The sequence below is a fragment of the Chrysemys picta genome, chromosome 4, assembly GCF_011386835.1.
Source record: "Chrysemys picta bellii isolate R12L10 chromosome 4, ASM1138683v2, whole genome shotgun sequence".
Classification (NCBI taxonomy): domain Eukaryota; kingdom Metazoa; phylum Chordata; order Testudines; family Emydidae; genus Chrysemys; species Chrysemys picta.
In genome coordinates, this window is record NC_088794.1 from 102,391,837 (window position 1) to 102,411,784 (window position 19,948).

Sequence of the window (19,948 nt, forward strand, 5' to 3'; positions counted from 1 at the left end):
GGATGTTGTGAAGGCCAAAAGTATATATATGGATTCTTGGAGGTTAGGTCCATCTATAGCTATTAGCCAAGATGGTAAGGGATGTAACCCCATGCTGTGGATGTTCCTAAACCTTCAGCTGCCAGAAGCTGTGAGGGGATGAATCATTCTAAATTGCCCTGTTCTGTCCATTCCCTCTGAAGCATTTGGCACTGGCCACTGTCAGAAGACAGGATACTGGGCTAAATGGACCATTGGTCTGACCCAGCATGGCCATTCCTATGTTCTAGTCTGTCATCTCAGTCACTGAGTCCATCCACTCTGTGCTCTCCTTCACCTTCAACTCTTTCATTCCTCTCACTCACAGCAACCCCAGCTGTGACTCACTTCCAACATCTCCTTCCTCCAATACAGCTCCTATCTTGCTGAAAGACTCTAGAGAAGTCCCATGACCACAGATGTCCTCAATTACAAATTCACCTTCCTGCTTCTTTTCTTCTACCATCTTCTTAGCCAAAAAGAACAACTCCATTTTCATTGACTCTCACTCAGGCAACTGCCACCATTGACTCCCTCATAAATTTGCCGCCAGTTTGTTCATTGTATCTCCTAGATCCATTTTTTCCCTACTATTCACACCCCTGAAGCTGTCGTGCATCCTCTGTTAACTACTGCAGTTTCTTACTCTGACCTTCACAATGCCCATCAAAATTTAAAATACTACTACTAAGAACATCTTCCTTAACCATTGTTTGGACCATGTCCCCGTTCTTCAAGTCCTTCCACTGACTACCTATTCTGTACCTCATCTAATACAAGCTTCTTACCCTTTCCTTTAAGGCCCTTCACAACATGATCTCCATTTTATCCATTCTTTCATCTTATGTTACCCCCAGGCCAGCCCCTTCACTCTAACACCAATTTATCCACTTCTTCCACAAGCACCTTCCTGTTTTCTTCCATGCCATCCCCAATCCATGGAGCAGTCTACCTGGACTAGTCTATATAGCACTACCCTACTCTGTCCTTCAAATTCCTCCTCAAGATCTAATTCCACTCTGATGCCTACTGGAAACTGTCAATTGATGATGGCTAGACTGGTAGCCAGAAGGGATTGATTTTCCTTGTTTATTTATATGTTTAACAAAATTCAAAAGCTGCAAAGTGCACAAAATAAACTATATAGCCAAATGTTCATACCACTGAAAACCTCTCCTCTGTTCCCTATCCCCATCCCCATCAACTGCCTATTTGTTACATCTTGTCATAAATGGATTGTAAGCCTTTCAGGTCAGGGGACTGCCTCTTACTATGCATTTGTTCTGCACCTGGCCCTGTGAAGCCCTAATCCTGACTGGAGCCTCTGGTTACTCTTGCCATACAAATAGATAATAGGTAACTATTTAGGAAGGTAATACTTAACTACCACAACTGGAACCTTACCAGGATCCTGAGATTAAGGTCCCATAGCTTTTATTTCTCAATCAAAAAACACCTATCGTCTGCAATATAGTACCCCCAAAACTATACAGGGGCAGCAGGCTCAGAAGTGTGTCACTAACTGAATCATCACCACCACCACCTCTTACTCCCGGTAGAATTCTGTGTTACTGCGCAAGGCAGAATTTGAGCAGAATTTATGTTCTGCACAACATTTTTTTTTCCACCTCACACAAATGGGCTGCAGAGCTGCTGGCTGCCACTAGGGGCTGCTGCATCCCAGCTTCCAGATAGAAGACACTGTTGCAGGGGAGTGGGAGAAGGAGCTGGAGGGTTCCCGGCAGCTGCAGTTTCCAGAATACCCTGAAGGAAGGAGGCGGTATGCAGGAAAACCCCCGGTATGCATACAAGCCTAGGACCCCGCATCAGGCTGTTTCTCCCACTGGATCCCTGAGCTCTAGGGGGTAGAGGGAGTGTGGGTCCCTGGGCTGGGAGGAACCCCACAGCTGGGCTCTGGGAGGGAGGGGGTAAGCAAGTCTGGGCTGGGGGATGCCCCATAGCTGGCTCAGGGGGGAAGGAGTATGGGTGTCTGGGCTTGGGGGGAAGCCCTGCAACTGGGCTTTGGGAGGAGGGTCTGTCCCACCCAGCTGGGACCTGGTGGGGGAGAGGGAAGAGAAACAGGAACTGGATTGTCATAGGAGTTTTTTAACTCTCTACTCCTGGGGGAAAATGTTTTGTTGCTTGTACTGTTACATACATAGTTGCTGACAGGTATTTTGAAAGAAATTACCAAAATAATTGAAACTAGCATGATAATATAGTATTATCTTGACAAATAAAATATGCAGAATTTTAAAATATTATGAGCAGATTTTTTAAATTTTTTGGTGAAGAATTCCCCCAGGAGTAACTTCTACAACCTCTTTCCTGAAGCATCCAAAAAGATCTTCCATTTAAGTCACAACCCACGCTGAGCCTGATTGAGAGGACTGCTGAGAGTGGACAGTATAACAGCCAAAGGTGATAAAGACACCAAGAATTCATTACATTTGTATTGTTTACTATCCTCTACAATATTTGTCATGAAAAAGCATTCATGTCCTGCCTCATTTTGGTCTACTATAAATCTTTATCAGAAAACTAAGGTATCTGAATTTTAATGCATCACAAGCTGTATGACTTAGAGTGCTGGGCTTTTTTTTTTTTTTTGACCTTTTCAATAATCTGCAGGTCATGAGATAGCTCATTCTTGCTCTCCTTGGTTTACATCTTCCCTGATCACCGTGGGCAGGATCTAGAATAAATACTAACATTTATATTTAAAAAAATAAACAAACCCCTCAATAAGGAGAGAAATTCATAATTAAATGATGACATTCTATCCTGAAATGTTTTCTAGCCAACACAGAACATTATATATCACAAGCCTTTAGCTGGAACTCATGGGGACAAAGGGGAGAGGATGAAATGTCAGCTTCACACGTGAACCAAAAGTTTCCTTAAACTAAAGGTTGATCTTCACTGCAGAGTGAACTCAAGTTATAAACTTGAGTATTTCCCTGACTTAAATCCTGTCCACACACAAAAACCCTTAACATGAGTGTGGTTGTGTTTTTAACTTGAGTTGGCTGGCCTGACAGGGCATATAAACTAAAGCTCACCTTAGTACAACACATCAGCTGCTAATACAGCCACTAAGGCAAATCCCATCTACATATAAAAACCATTAACTCCATTGTGGAAGTGCTTTTAACAGTAGCTGACTGGCCCAAGAGGGAGTACAGGCTACCTATAATTCAAGTGATCTTCACCTATAAGTGCAGCCATCACAACTCATCAATTGTTAATGTGACCATTCTGTAGCATGGACACAGACCTATCACCATTTGATAGTCCTCCAGCACCTTACCACAATTCCTCCTGAGAGCCTAGAAAGGACAAACAAGCTCCTCGACAATCCTCCAGGAAAGAATCCAGAGAGCATCTCAGCTTAGAACTATGAGGATATCCCCCCCAGAAGTCCTAGTGACCCACCAAGTGAGTGCAGCACTGGAATGGACCCAGCAGTTCGAGTGTTATTATGCAGTGTGGCTGCTTTCACCTGACCTAGAATAAATCAAGGGGAGTAACTAGAGTAAATTCTGCAGTGAGTCAATTTACATACAATTTGCTATCCCATGTCATCTGAAGCACTGTTGAGGGATCTTGCCCATTAGTAGGGGGTCTTTAGTGAGTTTGAGAAAATGAGTGTGACAGTACCGCCCATAAGAGTTTATGGAAATATGCATATGAATGTATATATATGAAACATAACTAGAATGTGTTTTATAACTACATATGCCATGTAACATATCTCTGTAAAGGTTATGATCTACTGAATCTATTAATCCTATTTGTGTGCATGTATCATTTTTGTATTCGAAGTTATGAATATTGGCTGCATACTTGTTTGATTCTAAGCAGGCTGTAGCGAAGCAGTTGGTCAGCTTCCTGAGAAAAGACTATTCTCAGTAAGTGCCCAATCTGAAAACACTTAAGCCAGCAATGAACTTGGAGACACCAACAAACATCTGGGCTTTCCCAGGAATGTGGCTTGGCTGGTAAGGAACTCAGTCATGCATGGACATGTGACTTGCCCAGGTGACTCCAAAACTCCATCTTGGAGCTGGACTTTGCATAGGAGAGGGGAGGGCGGCTCCACCCACAAGAGAAAGTCTATTTAAGCCCGTGGGAGACCCCTCCATTTTGTCTTCAGCTGGCTAAAGAGAGAGCCTCTCCACCCCCCAGAGGATACCTGAAAGAAACTGGAACAAAGGACAGTGACTGCAAGGGGTGTGAGTGATTATTGGACCCAGGCTAAAAGGAGATTAGTCTGTATAAGGGAGCATTCTGGAACTGGTGAGGATCTTATCTGTATTCAGTTTGATTAGACATAGATTTGCGTGTTTTAGTTTATTTTGCTTGGTGACTTGCTTTGTTCTGTCTGTTACTACTTGGAACCATTTAAATCCTACTTTCTGTATTTAACAAAATCACTTTTTATTTATTAATTAACTCAGAGTATGTGTTAATACCTGGATAGGCAAACAGCTATGCATCTCTCTCTATCAGTGTTATAGAGGGCGAACAATTTATGAGTTTACCCTCTATAAGCTTTATACAGGGTAAAACGGATTTATTTGGGTTTAGACCCCATTGGGAGTTGGGCATCTGAGTGTTAAAGACAGGTACACTTCTGTAAGCTACTTTCAGGTAAACCTACAGCTGTTAGGGGATGTGATTCAGACCTGGGTCTGGGTTTGCAGCAGGCTAGTGAGTCTGGCTCAAACCAGGCAGGGCACTGAAGTCCTAAGCTGACAGGGCAGAAAAGCAGGGGCAGAAGTAGTCTTGGCACATCAGGTGGCGGCTCCCAAGGGGGGTTCTGTGATCCAACCCGTCACAATGAGTCTGAAAAATGGCTCCGCTATAAAAGATCCAATAAAAACCAGAAAGTTGGCTAACCACAGATCACTAACTTAACTGTTGTGGGTGTGGCACATACTCTTGCCCACTGTCATACATGGAAGAGCAATGGAACTGAATTTGTGAGGGGGAAGGGCAATAAAGAGAGGACAGGAAAACCAACACCTGAAAAATGCTAGGTGTTCTGTTTAAATCACATTGTTTTTTAAGAAGGGAAAAATCACTCAGCTCGGTGTTTTTGCATATATAAAATAAGTTAGCACCATCTAGTGGCATTAGAAATATTGACTCAGTTTTGAAACTGCACACCCCTCTATCTTAATGCAGATGATTTTCCAATGGTGCCTTATTAGGTACATACGTCTATATTTTCTAATGGGTGAAATCCTAGGACTACTGAAGTCAATAAGAGTTTTGCCACTAATTTCAATAGGGCCAGGATTATATCCAGCATGCTAAAAGTTAAGCTCCTAAATAAAATGTGAACTAATCTCAATTCCACCAGACCATCGGGGGCATAAATCCCCTAACCCCTGCCAAGCAAACAGAGGTGGATTAGTCTAACATAAATCACATACACTAGAGTTTGTCCAGCAGCAAACCCCCCAATCCATGTTTCTTGTTCTTGTTTCTAAACACACACACACACACACACACACACACACACACACACACACACACACACCCTTAAACACCCTTCTTGCTTGGCAAAGCATAGAGGATGTGCTGGGATGTGCACCCATTCCAGCCCAGACAGAGTTAACAAGGGCCTCAGAGCCCAGTTAGGTTACCGGGTGTCACCTGAGAGACAGAAGGCCAAGGTTAATTGAGAATAAAGCCCAGCTGAGGAAGGGTAGGGTCAGCACTATACAGACAAGAGGCTGAAAGCAGGAGGAGCCTGCAGGGGAAGGAGAGAGGTGGTCAGGACCAAGAGGAAGCCTCAGAGGGTGGGGAGGAGAGGAAGCACCGGGATCCTGTCCTGTAGTAAGGAGTCTAGAAAGAGATTAGGAAGGGGTGAAGTAGCCACAGGGAGTAGAATTGGCTCTTGTGGTAAACCCAGGCAAGTTACCAGAAGAAAGGCTATTGCAAAACAAGCAACAGGCAGCAAAGGACACCCTATACTGTGAAAACTACCTTCCCCAACATGGATGCAAAGAGGTGCAAGAGCAGTGAATGGAACACCTGTTACAGAGCACTTCATACCATTCTCTGACCAGGATACTGTTAACGGTTGGCATCACAGCAGAGGAGCTCCTCATAGAAGAGCTAAATATGATCATCACTACTTTTGACCACACCAGCTACGACTGGAAGACTATGTCAATGTTTCTGGCCTTGCAGATTTAAGCTTTGAAGATGAGGAAATACATTTAAAACTTAAGTTGCCAGACAAATCTGTCTATCCCCATTACTAATATTCCATTGACTGCATAGATGCTAAAAGCAAATGAAAATGATACAGTCCACATATGGTCCTCAGGAGAAGGGCAAGTTATAGAGTAACTCCAATTTACACATTACAGCAGCACAAAGGGATCAAAAGTTTTCTTAAAGGGAGAGCTGTTGTACAGGAATCCCAGTGGAATAAAGGCAGCAGAGCCAGCCTGTTTGACACCCCCATCCTCCCTTTTCCTTTACATGGAGGGCATGCCTCCCCATCCCTGGCCCATGCAACATGGAGTGAAGCAACAGGAGTCAAAGTAGCAGGGACTGGAACACACTACACTCTGGTGATTTTGAGCCAGCATAACATTCCCTACGATGCTGTTCCAGACAGCACAAGTTGGAGAAACCTTGTGGATGTTCTAACTTGTGCCAGGTTTAACAGGCAGTAGGTTTAAAACAAACAAAAGTAAGTATTTCTTCACACAACACAGTCAACCTGTGGAACTCTTTGCCAGGGGATGTTGTGAAGGCCAAAACTATAACAGAATTCAAAAAAGAGCTAGTTAATTTCTGGGAAGATAGGTCCATCGATGGCTATTCACCAGGGTGGACAGGAATGCAACACATGCTCTGAGTGTCCCTCTAACCTCCATTTACCAGAACCTGGGAGTGGACAACAGGGGATGGATTACTCAATTACCTGTTCTGTTCATTCCCTCTGAAGCACTTGGCTTTGGCCACTGTCAGAAGACAGGATACTGGGCTAGATGGATCTTTGGTCTGACCCAGTATGGCCGTTCTTAGATTCTTATGTTTAGTGTCAGTGATTATGGGTCTTGAACCATGGCTGACTGGGCTCTTCAGAGCTTGCAACCTGCCATCCAGTGACCCGCTAACTATTGTCAGAATAGGAGCTGAACACTGACAGAGGACCCCAGTTCTGGAATCTGATTGGCAAAATCCTGGGTATCCTGACTGGTTCACAGTTTTTATTTAAACCCAGCACAGGAACAGAAAGTTGTCCGTGAAACTGGGTCCTCCCTCCTTTGAACGGCTTCTCCTGCAATATCTGCTCCTACTGCCTGCTGCTGATCTCCTGGTAACCTGACCCTGCCTGACTCCTGACACCTGATTCTTGGCTGCCCTCTGGCCTATCAGACTCTGATTTTTTGTTAACCTGAACATGCCTGCTTTCTGACACCTAATGTCAGTTTGCCCTCTAGCCTGTGTCAGACTCTGACCTTGTATCAGACCCAGCTTGACTCCCGACTCCTGCCCCGATCACTAGATCAGACTGTCACATCCCAGTCGTGACAGTTAGCTCCAGGATCAGAGGAGAAGGAAAAGCCATACCATATGGGTTTCCAGGACAGTTATTCCATCCTCTACTTTCTTTTCTCTACAATGTATTTTGGAGGTAGATTTCCAAAACATAATAGCAATATGAAATGGTGGCAGTTTAACAACAACTTACCGGAAAGCATAATTAGGCTTGAATTTCTCAAGATCTCCAGTGTGCTAATTATAATTAAAATAAGCTTAGTGATCATTCACTTAAATTAATTTCATTAACTTCTTTATACCTCAAAATACAGTCAATATCCTGACACACTGCAAGATGACCATTAAATGAATCCATCATCTATTTCAACTTGGTGAATATATGGTACATAGAAAAGCCAATCTCACGATGAGTGCTCTGGCTAGGAGTTTAACACTGGCAACCTCAAGTCTGGTATTAACCTTTCACTTTTCTGATGGTTATTTTACACTCCTCAGAAAAGTTTCCTAAGTTCACACTAAACAATACTTCAGTGATATCTCAAAAAATTGGATATAAGCAGCATATGCCTTTAACACATTTTAAAATCAAGCACCAAATAATAATTTACAATTGGTTCCTGATAGGTAACAAATGGAGAATAAGTGTCATTTTTGTCATTATCAACATTTATAACAGATTTCAATAGACATTCAAATTTTACTATAAAGAAACTTCCTTCCTCACCTCCTCTAAAACAAAATCCACCCATTGTGCAGAGACACAAACTTACCCATTCTTGGGATTTAGCTTTATTGAGGAGGAAGTCGACAAAAATAAAGTTCAGCTTATGCTTTCTCTCCAGGCTTGGCTGTTCTTAGGCTTTCTAATTCAGGGCTTCTCAAAACAAAACTCTAGACCTTCTCTCTCCTAGTCAATCACTCATACCCCCTTCTATCCAGATGGGGAAACAGGCCACCTGCCTCAGTGAATCAACAGAACCCATTTAACATTCCCCATCAGGACCAACACTTATTGCTAAGAGGGTGGAGTGTTTCATGTGTCATCTGCTAGGTAATAAATTCAGAGGACTCCATGTTTCTAAAACTAAACAGACAATTGTTTAGACAATTGCAGCTAGCATTCAAGCCATGTATGCATAGACTGACAAACTGGTGCCTTTTCCAAACTCTTCCTTCCTATAACTTTTGTTCCTCTATCCAAGTTCCATGCAGTATGGTACAGCCAGTATATTATATTTTCATAAAGGTAAACTCAGCATAAAATCATCTAATTTTTTTCCATTTTTAAACCTGCATTGATATAGCGTTTCCCAAAATATAGGCAATATTCATTTGTATGGATCTACCATCACTAGTAACTCCTATTTCGGTATCATTACAGTACAGACACTTTACACAAGAGGGCCAAATGCTGAAGCTCTTATCCACATGATTAATCCCAATGGGATAGTTTATATGAATATATGCTGCAAGATCAAGCCTGTAGTTAACTGCTTTTGGGATGAGGAATAGTAAAATGTGAAAGTTTCTGGCAGACTGTTCATTTAGAAAAGTTTATTTCTAGAGCTGGTTGGAACTTTCTTGACTAAATAAAATTTCACTGAAATACACTTTGTTGATACATCTCTGTGAAATGCTTCATTTTTCACAAAATTTTCACAAAGAGACAGAGCCAGCCTCTCTCACTCTATAGCCTGTTGTTTAGGACACTACCCTGAGATGCTGGAGAGATTAAGGTCCCTGCTCTGCCTAATTCAGAGTGATGTGTAATGAACATCTCTGATTCAGGCAGAGCCCGTCTCCCCCAGGTTTTGAGCTGAAAATGGAAATTTCCATTTCTCTGAAAAAATTGTCACAAAAATGGAACTATTGTCCTCCCGCCAGTTCTAATTATTAGTGCCAGATTTCCAGCTATGTTACTGATCAGCACAATTAAAGATCAATTAGACATTGTTATTGCTTTCCCCAGAGGAAAATTGCTCTGATGTGAGATTAATCACTAGATTACCCTGCTCTGACATACAGAGCAAAATGCACAGAAACAAAAATGTATTCTGTGGTAAGTGTGGTCACAAATAGTTGTCATATTAGACTATGCAGGGTCAGCATGGCTCAGCATGCGAAATCACATTAAAAAAAATTATTTTACTGACAATTACGAATAGAAATTGCTTCCCAGAGTAAGTTGTATTACCTGGTATAAGACTTCCCAGCTTCTTTGTATGGGTCTAGTTTTTACGCTAATTTTAAACATACATAATTCTGTTTGGTGTAAGTTTGGAATAACTCCACTGAAGTCATTCCAGACTTACACCAATCTGAGATCAGAATCAGGCACACAGTTAAAATTCATCATTCCATGCTGATGTATAAAATTCTCATTGCATATATTGCTGTGCTTTATATGTTAGATGATGCAAGCCCATTAAGGCACCACATAAGACAAATAAAATATTCTAGACTCCCATGACTGAAAGAGCAGGTTTTCTGACAAAAATCTCTCAGTATACAATTCATAAATCAATAAACTAAAAAGGTCTGGTGTAATCCAACAATGTTAATTTATCTGAAATTTTTCACAGAATAAGAATTTAAAGTTCTTCACTTTATGTAATCTGCAGGGAAAGGATGTCCCATTGTTCATGGACAGAAAGAATGACAAGGCAGACATGAACAATTCCTTAGCATAATATCTATATTGTTTTCTAATATTTACCACCACCACCCCCACCCCACAGAGAAAAAAAAATATATAAGTTTTGCTCCCGAGTGGCACTGATTCTCCAGCAACTGTGTAGTGTGGCTGCAAATTTCATGTTTTCAGAAGAGTAATCCAGTGGTTGTTTTCTTTCATACTCTTGGCTTGGACTGTCAGGGCTTCTGGTTTATGAAACCTAACAGCTAGACTAAGGCCTGGTCTACACTATGAGTTTTGGTCGAATTTAGCAGCGTTAAATCGAATTAAACCTGGACATGTCCACACGACAAAGCCCTTTTTTTGACTTAAAGGGCCCTTTAAACCGGTTTCTTTACTCTACCTCTGACGAGGGGATTAGCGCTGAAATCGGCCTTTCTGGGTCGGATTTGGGGTAGTGTGGACGGAATTCGACGATTTTGGCTTCCGGGAGCTATCCCACAGTGCTTCATTGTGAGCGCTCTGGACAGCACTCTCAACTCAGATGCACTGTCCAAGTAGACAGGAAAAGCCCCGCGAACTTTTGAATTTCATTTCCTGTTTGCCCAGCATGGAGAGCACAGGTGACCACGCAGATCTCATCAGCACAGGTAACCATGATGGAGTCCCAGGATCGCAAAAGAGCTCCAGCATGGACAGAACGGGAGGTACAGGATCTGCTTGCCATATGGGGAGACGAATCAGTGCTAGGACACTTTACCACACCAGGCCAGTAGCACGTAGTCTGGAATCATTGCATAACAAAGCATGGCAGCGTATGGTTCCAGTGTTTGCCGGCATGCAGACAACATCCATTCCTTATCTCTCTTTGTTATCCTCAGGAGAGTGATATCATTCAGGGTCACCTGGTTGAAATGGGGTGATTTCATTAAGGGGACATTCAGAGGTGCCCATTCCTGCTCGGCTGAACAGAAATGTTCCCAGCTGTTAGCCACGCGGTGGGGGGGAGGGGTGAAGTGATCATCCCAGAAAATTGGGTGTGTGTGGGGGGGGTTGTTGGGTTTGTGCTGTATGTTAACCTGGAAACCGCAGCCCCTCCTTTTACATTGCAAACCCATTTTAAATGGCCAACCCAAGGGGTACTTGCTATGGGAAATGAGGGTGCTGCTGTTTGAAACCATTCCCACATGTTAAGAAGGTTAAAAAAGCCAAAAGACTGTGGCTTACCATGGCTGCCTGCAAGCCGAATTCTGTTGCCTGGCACTGCGTGAGTGATCTCTCACACCAAACCAGCAGGCCCTCAATATAAGAGGAAAAATGCGACCTTGTAATGAAAGCACATGTGCTGTGTAATGGAAACAACAAAATTTAACGTGAAAGAGTGTACCCATTGTTCTCTAAAATGTGTCTTTTTAACCACCTCTCCCTTCTCCTCCACCAGCTGCAAATGTTTCTCCTTTGCAGAGGCTAGTGAAGATTAGGAGAAAATGGCGGACTCGGGATGATATGTTCTCGGAGCTCTGGATGTCCTCCCACGCTGACAGAGCACAGCAGAATGCGTGGAGGCAGTCAATGTCAGAGTGCAAAAAAGCACAATATGAACAAGAGGAGAGGTGGCGGGCTGAATCGTGGGCTGAAGAGAGCAAATGGTGGGCTGAAGAGGATAGGTGGCGTCAGCTTGCTGACAGAAGTCAAGAATCGATGCTCCGACTGCTGGAGCATCAAACTGATATGCTCCAGCATATGGTTGAGCTGCAGGAAAGGCAGCAAGAGCAGAGACTGCCACTACAGCCCCTGTGTAACCAACAGCCCTCCTCCCCAAGTTCCATAGCCTCCTCACCCAGACGCCCAAGAACACGGTGGGGGGGCCTCCGGCTACCCAGCCACTCCACCCCAGATGATTGCCCGAGCATCAAAAGGCTGGCCTTCAATAAGAGTTAAAGTTTTAAACTGCAGTGTGTCCTTGTCCTTCCCTCCTCCCCCACCACTCCCGGGCTACCTTGGCAGTTATCCCCCTAGTTGTATGATGAATTAATAAAGAATGCATGAATGTGAAGTAACAATGACTTTATTGCCTCTGTGAGTGGTGCTCGAAGGGGGGAGGGGAAGGTGGTTAGCTTACAGGGAAGTAGAGTGAACCGGGGCAGAGGGTTCATCAAGGAGAAACAAACAGAAGTTTCACACCGTAGCCTGGCCAGTCACAAAACTCGTTTTCAAAGCTTCTCTGATGTGTACCGCACCCTGCTGTACTCTTCTAACCGCCCTGGTGTCTGGCTGCACATAATCAGCGGCCAGGCGATTTGCCTCAACCTCCCACCCCACCAAAAATGTCTCCCCTTTACTCTCACAGATATTGTGGAGCGCACAGCAAGCAGCAATAACAATTGCAATATTGGTTTCGCTGAGGTCTATCCGAGTCAGTAAACTGCGCCAGTGTGCTTTTAAACGTCCAAATGCACATTCTACCACCATTTTGCACTTGCTCAGCCTATAGTTGAACAGGTCCTGACTACTGTCCTGGCTGCCTGTGTACGGCTTCATGAGCCATGGCATTAAGGGGTAGGCTGGGTCCCCAAGGATAACTATAGGCATTTCAACATCCCCAACTGTTATTTTCTGGTCCGGGAAGAAAGTCCCTTCCTCCAGCTTTTGAAACAGACCAGAGTTCCTGAAGATGCGAGCATCATGTACCTTTCCCGGCCATCCCACGTTGATGTTAGTGAAACATCCCTTGTGATCCATCAGGGCTTGCAGCAGCATTGAAAAGTACCCCTGGCGGTTTATGTGCTTGGTGCTCCGATGACAAGATAGGGATACGTGTTCCGCCTATCGCCCCACCACAGTTTGGGAATCCCATTGCAGCAAAGCCATCCACTATGACCTGCACGTTTCCCAGAGTCACTACCCTTGATATCAGCAGGTCTTTGATTGCGTTGACTGCTTGGATCACAGCAGCCCCCACAGTAGATTTGCCCACTCCAAATTGATTCCCAACTGACCGGTAGCTGTCTGGCGTTGCAAGCTTCCACAGGGCTATCGCCACTCGCTTCTCCAGTGTGAGGGCTGCTCTCATCCTGGCACTTCAGGGCAGGGGAAAACAAGTCACAAAGTTCCATGAAAGTGCCCTTACGCATGTGAAAGTTTCGCAGGGACTGGGAATCGTCCCACACCTGCAACATGATGCGGTCCCACCAGTCTGTGCTTGTTTCCCAGGCCCAGAATTGGCGTTCCACGCCATGAACCTCCCCCAGTAACACCATGATTTACACATTGCTGGGGCCTGTACTTTGTGAGAGGTCTATGTCCATGTCAATTTCTTCATCACTCTCGTCGCTGCGCTGCAATCACCTTCCTGGTTTTGCTTTGTCACGTTCTGGCTCTGCATATACTCCAGGACAATGCGCGTGGTGTTCATAGTTCTCATAATTGCCGCGGTGATCTGAGCGGGCTCCATGATCCCAGTGCTATGGCGTCTGGGCTGAAAAAAGACGCGAAACGCGTCTGATGGAGGGAGGGAGGGGCGAGTGATAACATGGCTTACAGGGAATTAAAATCAACGAAGGTGGCTGTGCATCAGGGAGAAACACAAACAACTGTCACACAGAATGGGCCCCCCCCCAAAGATTGAACTCAAAACCCTGGGTTTAGCAGGCTGTTGATTTCACGGAGGGAGGGGGAAACAAATGAATACAGAACAAATTTGGTCCATCTATCTTTTACATCTTGGGTTGGCAGCAGACAGTGCAGCATGACTGATAGCCATCGGCATCTTCTGGGTTCTCGGCAGAAAATGTTGCATTACGACTGCTAGCCATCATTGTCAAGACGGTTCAATAGGACTGCCGGCAGGACTGAGTCTCCAGGAGACAAAACATGTCTGCCCAGGTGCCTCTGACTGAACTCACTGAGGAGTATGACGATGATGGATACCAGTCGTAATACACCATCTACTGCCAAAAGGCAATTAGTTGCTGCTGTGTAGCAATGCAGTACCACGTCTGCCGGCACCGAGATGACATATGGTGACGGTAAGCTGAGCTGAGCAGGCTCCATTCCTGCCGTAGTATGTCGTCTGCACAGGTAACCCAGGTAAAAAGGCACAAATCGATTGTCTGCCATTGCTCTGATGGAGGGGGAGGGACCTGACGACATGTACCCAGAACCCCCCGCGACACAGTTTTTGCATCATCAGGCATTGGGATCTCAACCCAGAATTCCAATGGGTGGCGGAGACTGCAGGAACTGTGGGATAGCTACCCACAGTGCAACGCTCTGGAAGTCTACGCTAGCCTTGATACTGTGGACGCAGTCCGCGGACTTAATGCACTTAGACCATTTTACGTGGGGACACACACAATCGACTGTATAAAAACAATTTCTATAAAACCAGCTTCTATAAATTCGACCTAATTTTGTAGTGTAGACATACCCTAAGAAGCCTCTCTCTCTCTCAGAAAGTAATATCACAGTACTCTATACAAAGGAGATCAGGAGAAACATCACATTATCCTCTTCTTCTCCCACTCCTTTTACCTATTTCTGATGATATTTACCCTTATCTTCTGTATGTATCTCAGTCCAATATTTATTTTTCCTATGGTACCACAGTAGGCACCTATGTCCATTTTGTTGTGCATTTGAGTCTATCATCCCACCCCATCCCCAGAGCTTTCTCCACTTTACTGATGTGTAAGCAATTTCCAGTTTGTACTTCTGCTTGGTATTATTATTCCCTATGTATGTTACTTTGTATGTATCTAACTTAAATCTCAGATAGTTGGCATTGCCCAATTTCTCTAAAAATCCCTAAATTGATCAGTAATTTGTCTGGCCTTTCCTCGTTTGCAGTCACTTTAAATTTGATATGGTCTGCAAATTTGATTTATGTACAATTGATTCTTCCTGTAGATTGTTTATGAAGATATGGAAATAGTATTGAACCCAAGACAAACCTTTTTTTCATGTTTTATACAACTTTCCTAATTTGAAGTCTATTTATAATCTTTCTGTTCACCATACAGCAGTCAATTTACCCATTCCACAATAACTTGTTAAAACAAATATCATTCTAATATCTCATTTAACTCCCTTCCTATGCAGGATCCTAGTTAAAAGCTTTACTAAATTCTAAACTAAACGTGGGCCAAAATCAGAAGCTCAAATTCCCTGCCCTTATGCACCATCTTAGAAACAAACCAGCCATGATGGTTTAATGTCATATTCAAAATGGGAAAGGAAATATTTTACTGTACCTGGTTGGATGCAAAACAAGAAGGTAGAAATCTTGCAAGAACTGCCAATCTTGAGAGATTTCTGTCAACTTGGACCAAAGTCTAATAAGAACTATTAATAAGTCTAATTTGAGATTTTGGATCTTCAGCACTTTTGAAATTCAAGGGGCTCAGTTAAGTTCCTAAAAATGGATTTTGGAGCCTAATGTCAGGCATCCAGTTTTGAATGCAGTCCAATGTAAACAGATTGGGTGATGCCATGGAAATAGTCTCTAAGGTGCCACAAGTACTCCTGTTCTTTTAGTCTGATACAAGAAAATATTCCAACAGGAAGTTCCATTGTGAAGTCTATAGCTAAGAACAAGTACATTTTCTTCTCTTATTTATAACCTTCTGTAAATTCCTTGTACAAGAGAAAACAAGACTCCAGTGGCCTCCAAGTATCAGAGAAAGCCAAAGTAAATCAAGGGGAACAAATTTAGAGACCCTTCTACCAGCTGAGAATAGCTATGGATGACCTTGGAAACATCAGTTACAAAGATAAGCATCAGTACCAGTTAGGAGGCTGCACAATGTGTAAAATTCACAAGTCTTGGATATTATGATGGAAGTCTACCTCTGGGGTAGATATGATTATGGAAGTTTGAACAGTGGAGGTGAGTCAGACCACTTAGCAAGGATGACTGCATAGTTGAAATATCCAAACAAGATCATGCTCTTCATGATAAACAACAGGCACAAGTAAAAGTATTAATATTTACTCACAGATGCTACAGTGATAGTCTGCAAACCACAATTTCCCCACATATTGAGAACAGAAAAGAGTTCTGGAAGCTATTGACAAATATTGACTTAGAAATGGTAACTAGTGTAGTGTTCAGTTTTCAAATCAAACAACATATGATAATATGAATCTTAGACTCCATAATGGTGTAAACTATTGTTTGTTCTGTCTTCCTTCAACTGGCTGCAATTTATACAGTATATTGCCTGTGCCAACAAGATGCTATTGAGTGGGCTAAATGGCTGTAATTTAAATAAAGAAAGATAAGAACAGAAAGAAGTGGTGTGCAGGAACTAGCCTAGTACATTTCTCCCTAATGGGGTGCCTAATCTGGCCGTTCTTTAAACAAAAAAAATCTTGGTACCAGAGCATGAAGATGAAAATTCTGCAACTGACCACTCAGTTTATTTTTTCTCACCATTTGAAAGCATTTTCCTATGGGACCCAATTGACAAGGTTTGTTGTTCTGTAATGACACCACAATAGCTGTAAAATAGTTGCCATTCCAGAAAAGTTTTATCAACAGTTATTGCTCTGTGCTATCTGGGATACTGCAACTATTTCCAGTTTTGGTATAGAGCATTGTGCTGTTGGTCAATATTAACTTTTGTTATGGCTCACACTGCATATTTAATTCTGCCTATGATAAACTTTAAAATTAAGCTCAGTTGTTCAGAAGTACTGATTATATATTTTCTAGATCAATATAAAAATAAAATGTGATTGAGTAACAAACTATATTATACCAGTTTAAAATCAGGGAGGTTTCTATTGAGAAGTCCTTGTTCTCACCTTAGTCACACAAAACACATGCACAGAAATTATCATCTTTACAGCTAGTACTGTATAAGGAAATAACGCTCAGAAAAAAGAACATTCTTCTGCATCCTGAAACTGTATATGGGCATATGTGCTTCCAAAAGGCACCTGGTTGGTCTTGAAACTTTAACATAAAGGCTCAGAACAGATCATGGCAAGACACAGTTTTCAGCATCATGGACACCAAAGTTTGCAGCTGTTCACTTGCCACATTCATATAAACATTCCACGTACATCTGACTAGAACACACCTGCTGTGATGCTGAAGGTGCCAGATATAATTTATTAGTTTCAACTGAGTGTAACTGGGAAAGAACAGCAAAGCAGATACGGTGACTGTCCAGTTGTGAAAAGGTTAAAGTAATTAAATATATTTGCTACATGGCCAGCATAATATAAAGAGTTAATACCACCCTTTTCCCAAAAAAATTTTTGGTTAACCAATGGCAAAATATAATATGAATAAGGAGTTAATTGATACTCCAAGAGAATGTTTGAGAAGTAACAGTCCTCAGAAAACATGTACCTTTTTCTTCAAACATATATTGATAAAATGTAGTAATATAATTAACTTCACCAACTAATAGGGAGAGTACATTAAAAGAAAACCTCAGTCCTTTAGATCCTTTAAAATGGACACATCAAGGAGCACTCCCATTCATTATCAGACAAATGGTCATTTCAACAAATGTGGCAGAAGCTAAAATAAAAATGGCATTACAAAGAGTTCTTCTGAATGCTGCAAGACAAAGATCCCCTAAATGCCTCTCATCATGAATTCCCAGGTAAGCACTTTATCAAGAAAGCTTTGTAAAGAAAAAAGCAAGAAGTCAGTTACTTTTCTTTGGCACTCACTCTTAAAGGTCAGCACTATTGCACATACTTTGATGCAGATTGCCCTGATGATGACCACTAATTTGCTCATCATGAAAGTGAAGAGGTTAAAGGTTTGTCCTAACAAGTTCAGTATTGGTCTCATTTTCACTAATGGTTAAAGGGTCCCTTGATTTTTGGGATGCTGCCTAAATTAGGAAAGTTAGTGGCTATTATCCCTTTAAAAAAAAAAACATTTTCTTTGTCTTTTTGGCTAAATTTTTAGATGGCAACAGGTGCAATCCACACATCTGATTTTAATGCCCAGATTCACTTGACTTTAGAGACAGTCATAGTACTGATACTACTTCGGTCAAAAAGCACAAATGTTCTAATGATGTTCTCAGGATTAGTCATTTTACATCTTTCAGTAGTTTTCTCCTTTGAACTTGAAAACACATTTGGAATGTTTGGAAGCAAAGCAAGGTTCATCAAGTACTGGTCGCAATGGGTTTCATTTATGGCTGGAAGGACATTTTGACTCTATATCTATGAACAACTGCAAGCTAGTTCTGCTCTGCTAATGACACACCATTCCACAAAGTTCTACTGGTCACACGTTTGCCTTTGGTCAACGTTTGTTTAGATCTCTGTAATACTTATTTTCAATTCTCCATCATCTGTGTCATTCATAATGAAGTCAGCAGTGCATTTATTTTATGGGATGCTGTTTTGGTTATATAAAAACCAGGACATTAGTGATTCCATATTGATGTCTGTGCAGAGATCACATGACAGCAGCAATGGCAATTTTCCTTTTCAAAAATTATTTTCAGGTATTATTGTTTGACAATACTGAGGGGATTATGGTGAACCCACTTTATTTCCAATCTCACATCTAGTGGACTAAGACACTATACTTTCAGGTCTAAAGGTCTGGCTTCACCTCTGCATTAGGGTAAGTAGCCTAGTGGCAGAATTATCTGTGGCCACCCTATGCTTATCTACACTGCATCATGTTAGAACATGTCATTGCAGTGTTGGGTAACAAAACGAGTAAAACATTCAGTGAGGACTGACTGTCATGTTTACTTTTGGGTCAGCAGATTGTGGTTTACCTTATGGTTCAACGTATAGTATGCTATCAGCTACCATGACTCCTAAAGTTCATTTTTAACACAATGAAATTTTCCAGTGTAGACAAGCCCATGGAGAATTGAACGTGTATCTCTTTCAAACCCAAGACTGGTTCTAGTTGTTGAGCATCCTAGACCAAAAAAGGGTGCTTTTCCCAGACTCTCTGCTGACTTAGATAGTCCACAGGAAATAACTCTGTGGTCTTTCAACTGTTGCAGCAATGCTGTGGGATGTCAAAAATCCTTTCCTAATAAACAAAGTATTTGACATTTAATTAACATCTAAATCCTCTTTGAAATTAGCAGTTCAACCCCAAAAATAGCTTCAAAAACTTCCATTGTTTCCTTAGGCTCCCCATGTCCATCTGTTGTATCCATCTGTTGTCTTGTCTTATTTAGATGTTAAAATCCTTGGGGGAGAAACTCTTTTTGTTATGCATGTGTGCAGCAACTACCATAGTGGGATCCTGCTCTGTGAGTGGGATCCTTAGATGGTACCACAATACAAATCGTAAATAGTAACAATAATCCTTGATTTTACAATGCAAGTAATTAAACACATCCTCAAGGCTGTGGGCACTTGCCAGGTTTAAAACCCCGTTTGTTCATTTCACAATATTTCATACATTTTAGATGGTCAAAACTCTCTTAATTATATTTAGATTTATACTATGCTACCGAGATGAACACCTTTCCCATGCTATGTGCACTATGCACGCTTTATGCCATGACCTAGAGCAGGGGACAAGGTAACTTAGTATAAGGTTTACTATTCTTTTCTGGTAATAGAAATCCAATGTCATTTACTATTAAAGAAAAATGTTTTTTTCCCCAAGCTCTGCATTTCTTACCTTCTACCATGATCTACTTTTAATTGGGGGGGCGGGGGAAGAGAAAGAGAACCACATATGTTTAAAGGCTTCTTTATAAAGAGGTTAGAGGAGGAGTGAAATAGGAGAAGAGTAATTTGTTCTTTAAT

The 19,948-nt window shown here is 42.2% G+C and overlaps 2 long non-coding RNA genes across 2 annotated transcripts in view; one reads left to right on the top strand and one right to left on the bottom strand.

The window, feature by feature from the left end:
- LOC135983155 (uncharacterized) overlaps nt 1–19,948 on the bottom strand; it is a 56,291-nt gene that overhangs the window by 25,578 nt on the left and 10,765 nt on the right. The gene's annotated exons all lie outside the window — the stretch shown is intronic.
- LOC135983154 (uncharacterized) lies at nt 4,108–12,243 on the top strand. Its single transcript, XR_010600675.1, has 2 exons — nt 4,108–4,317; nt 11,628–12,243. It is a non-coding gene; the product is annotated as an uncharacterized LOC135983154 (long non-coding RNA).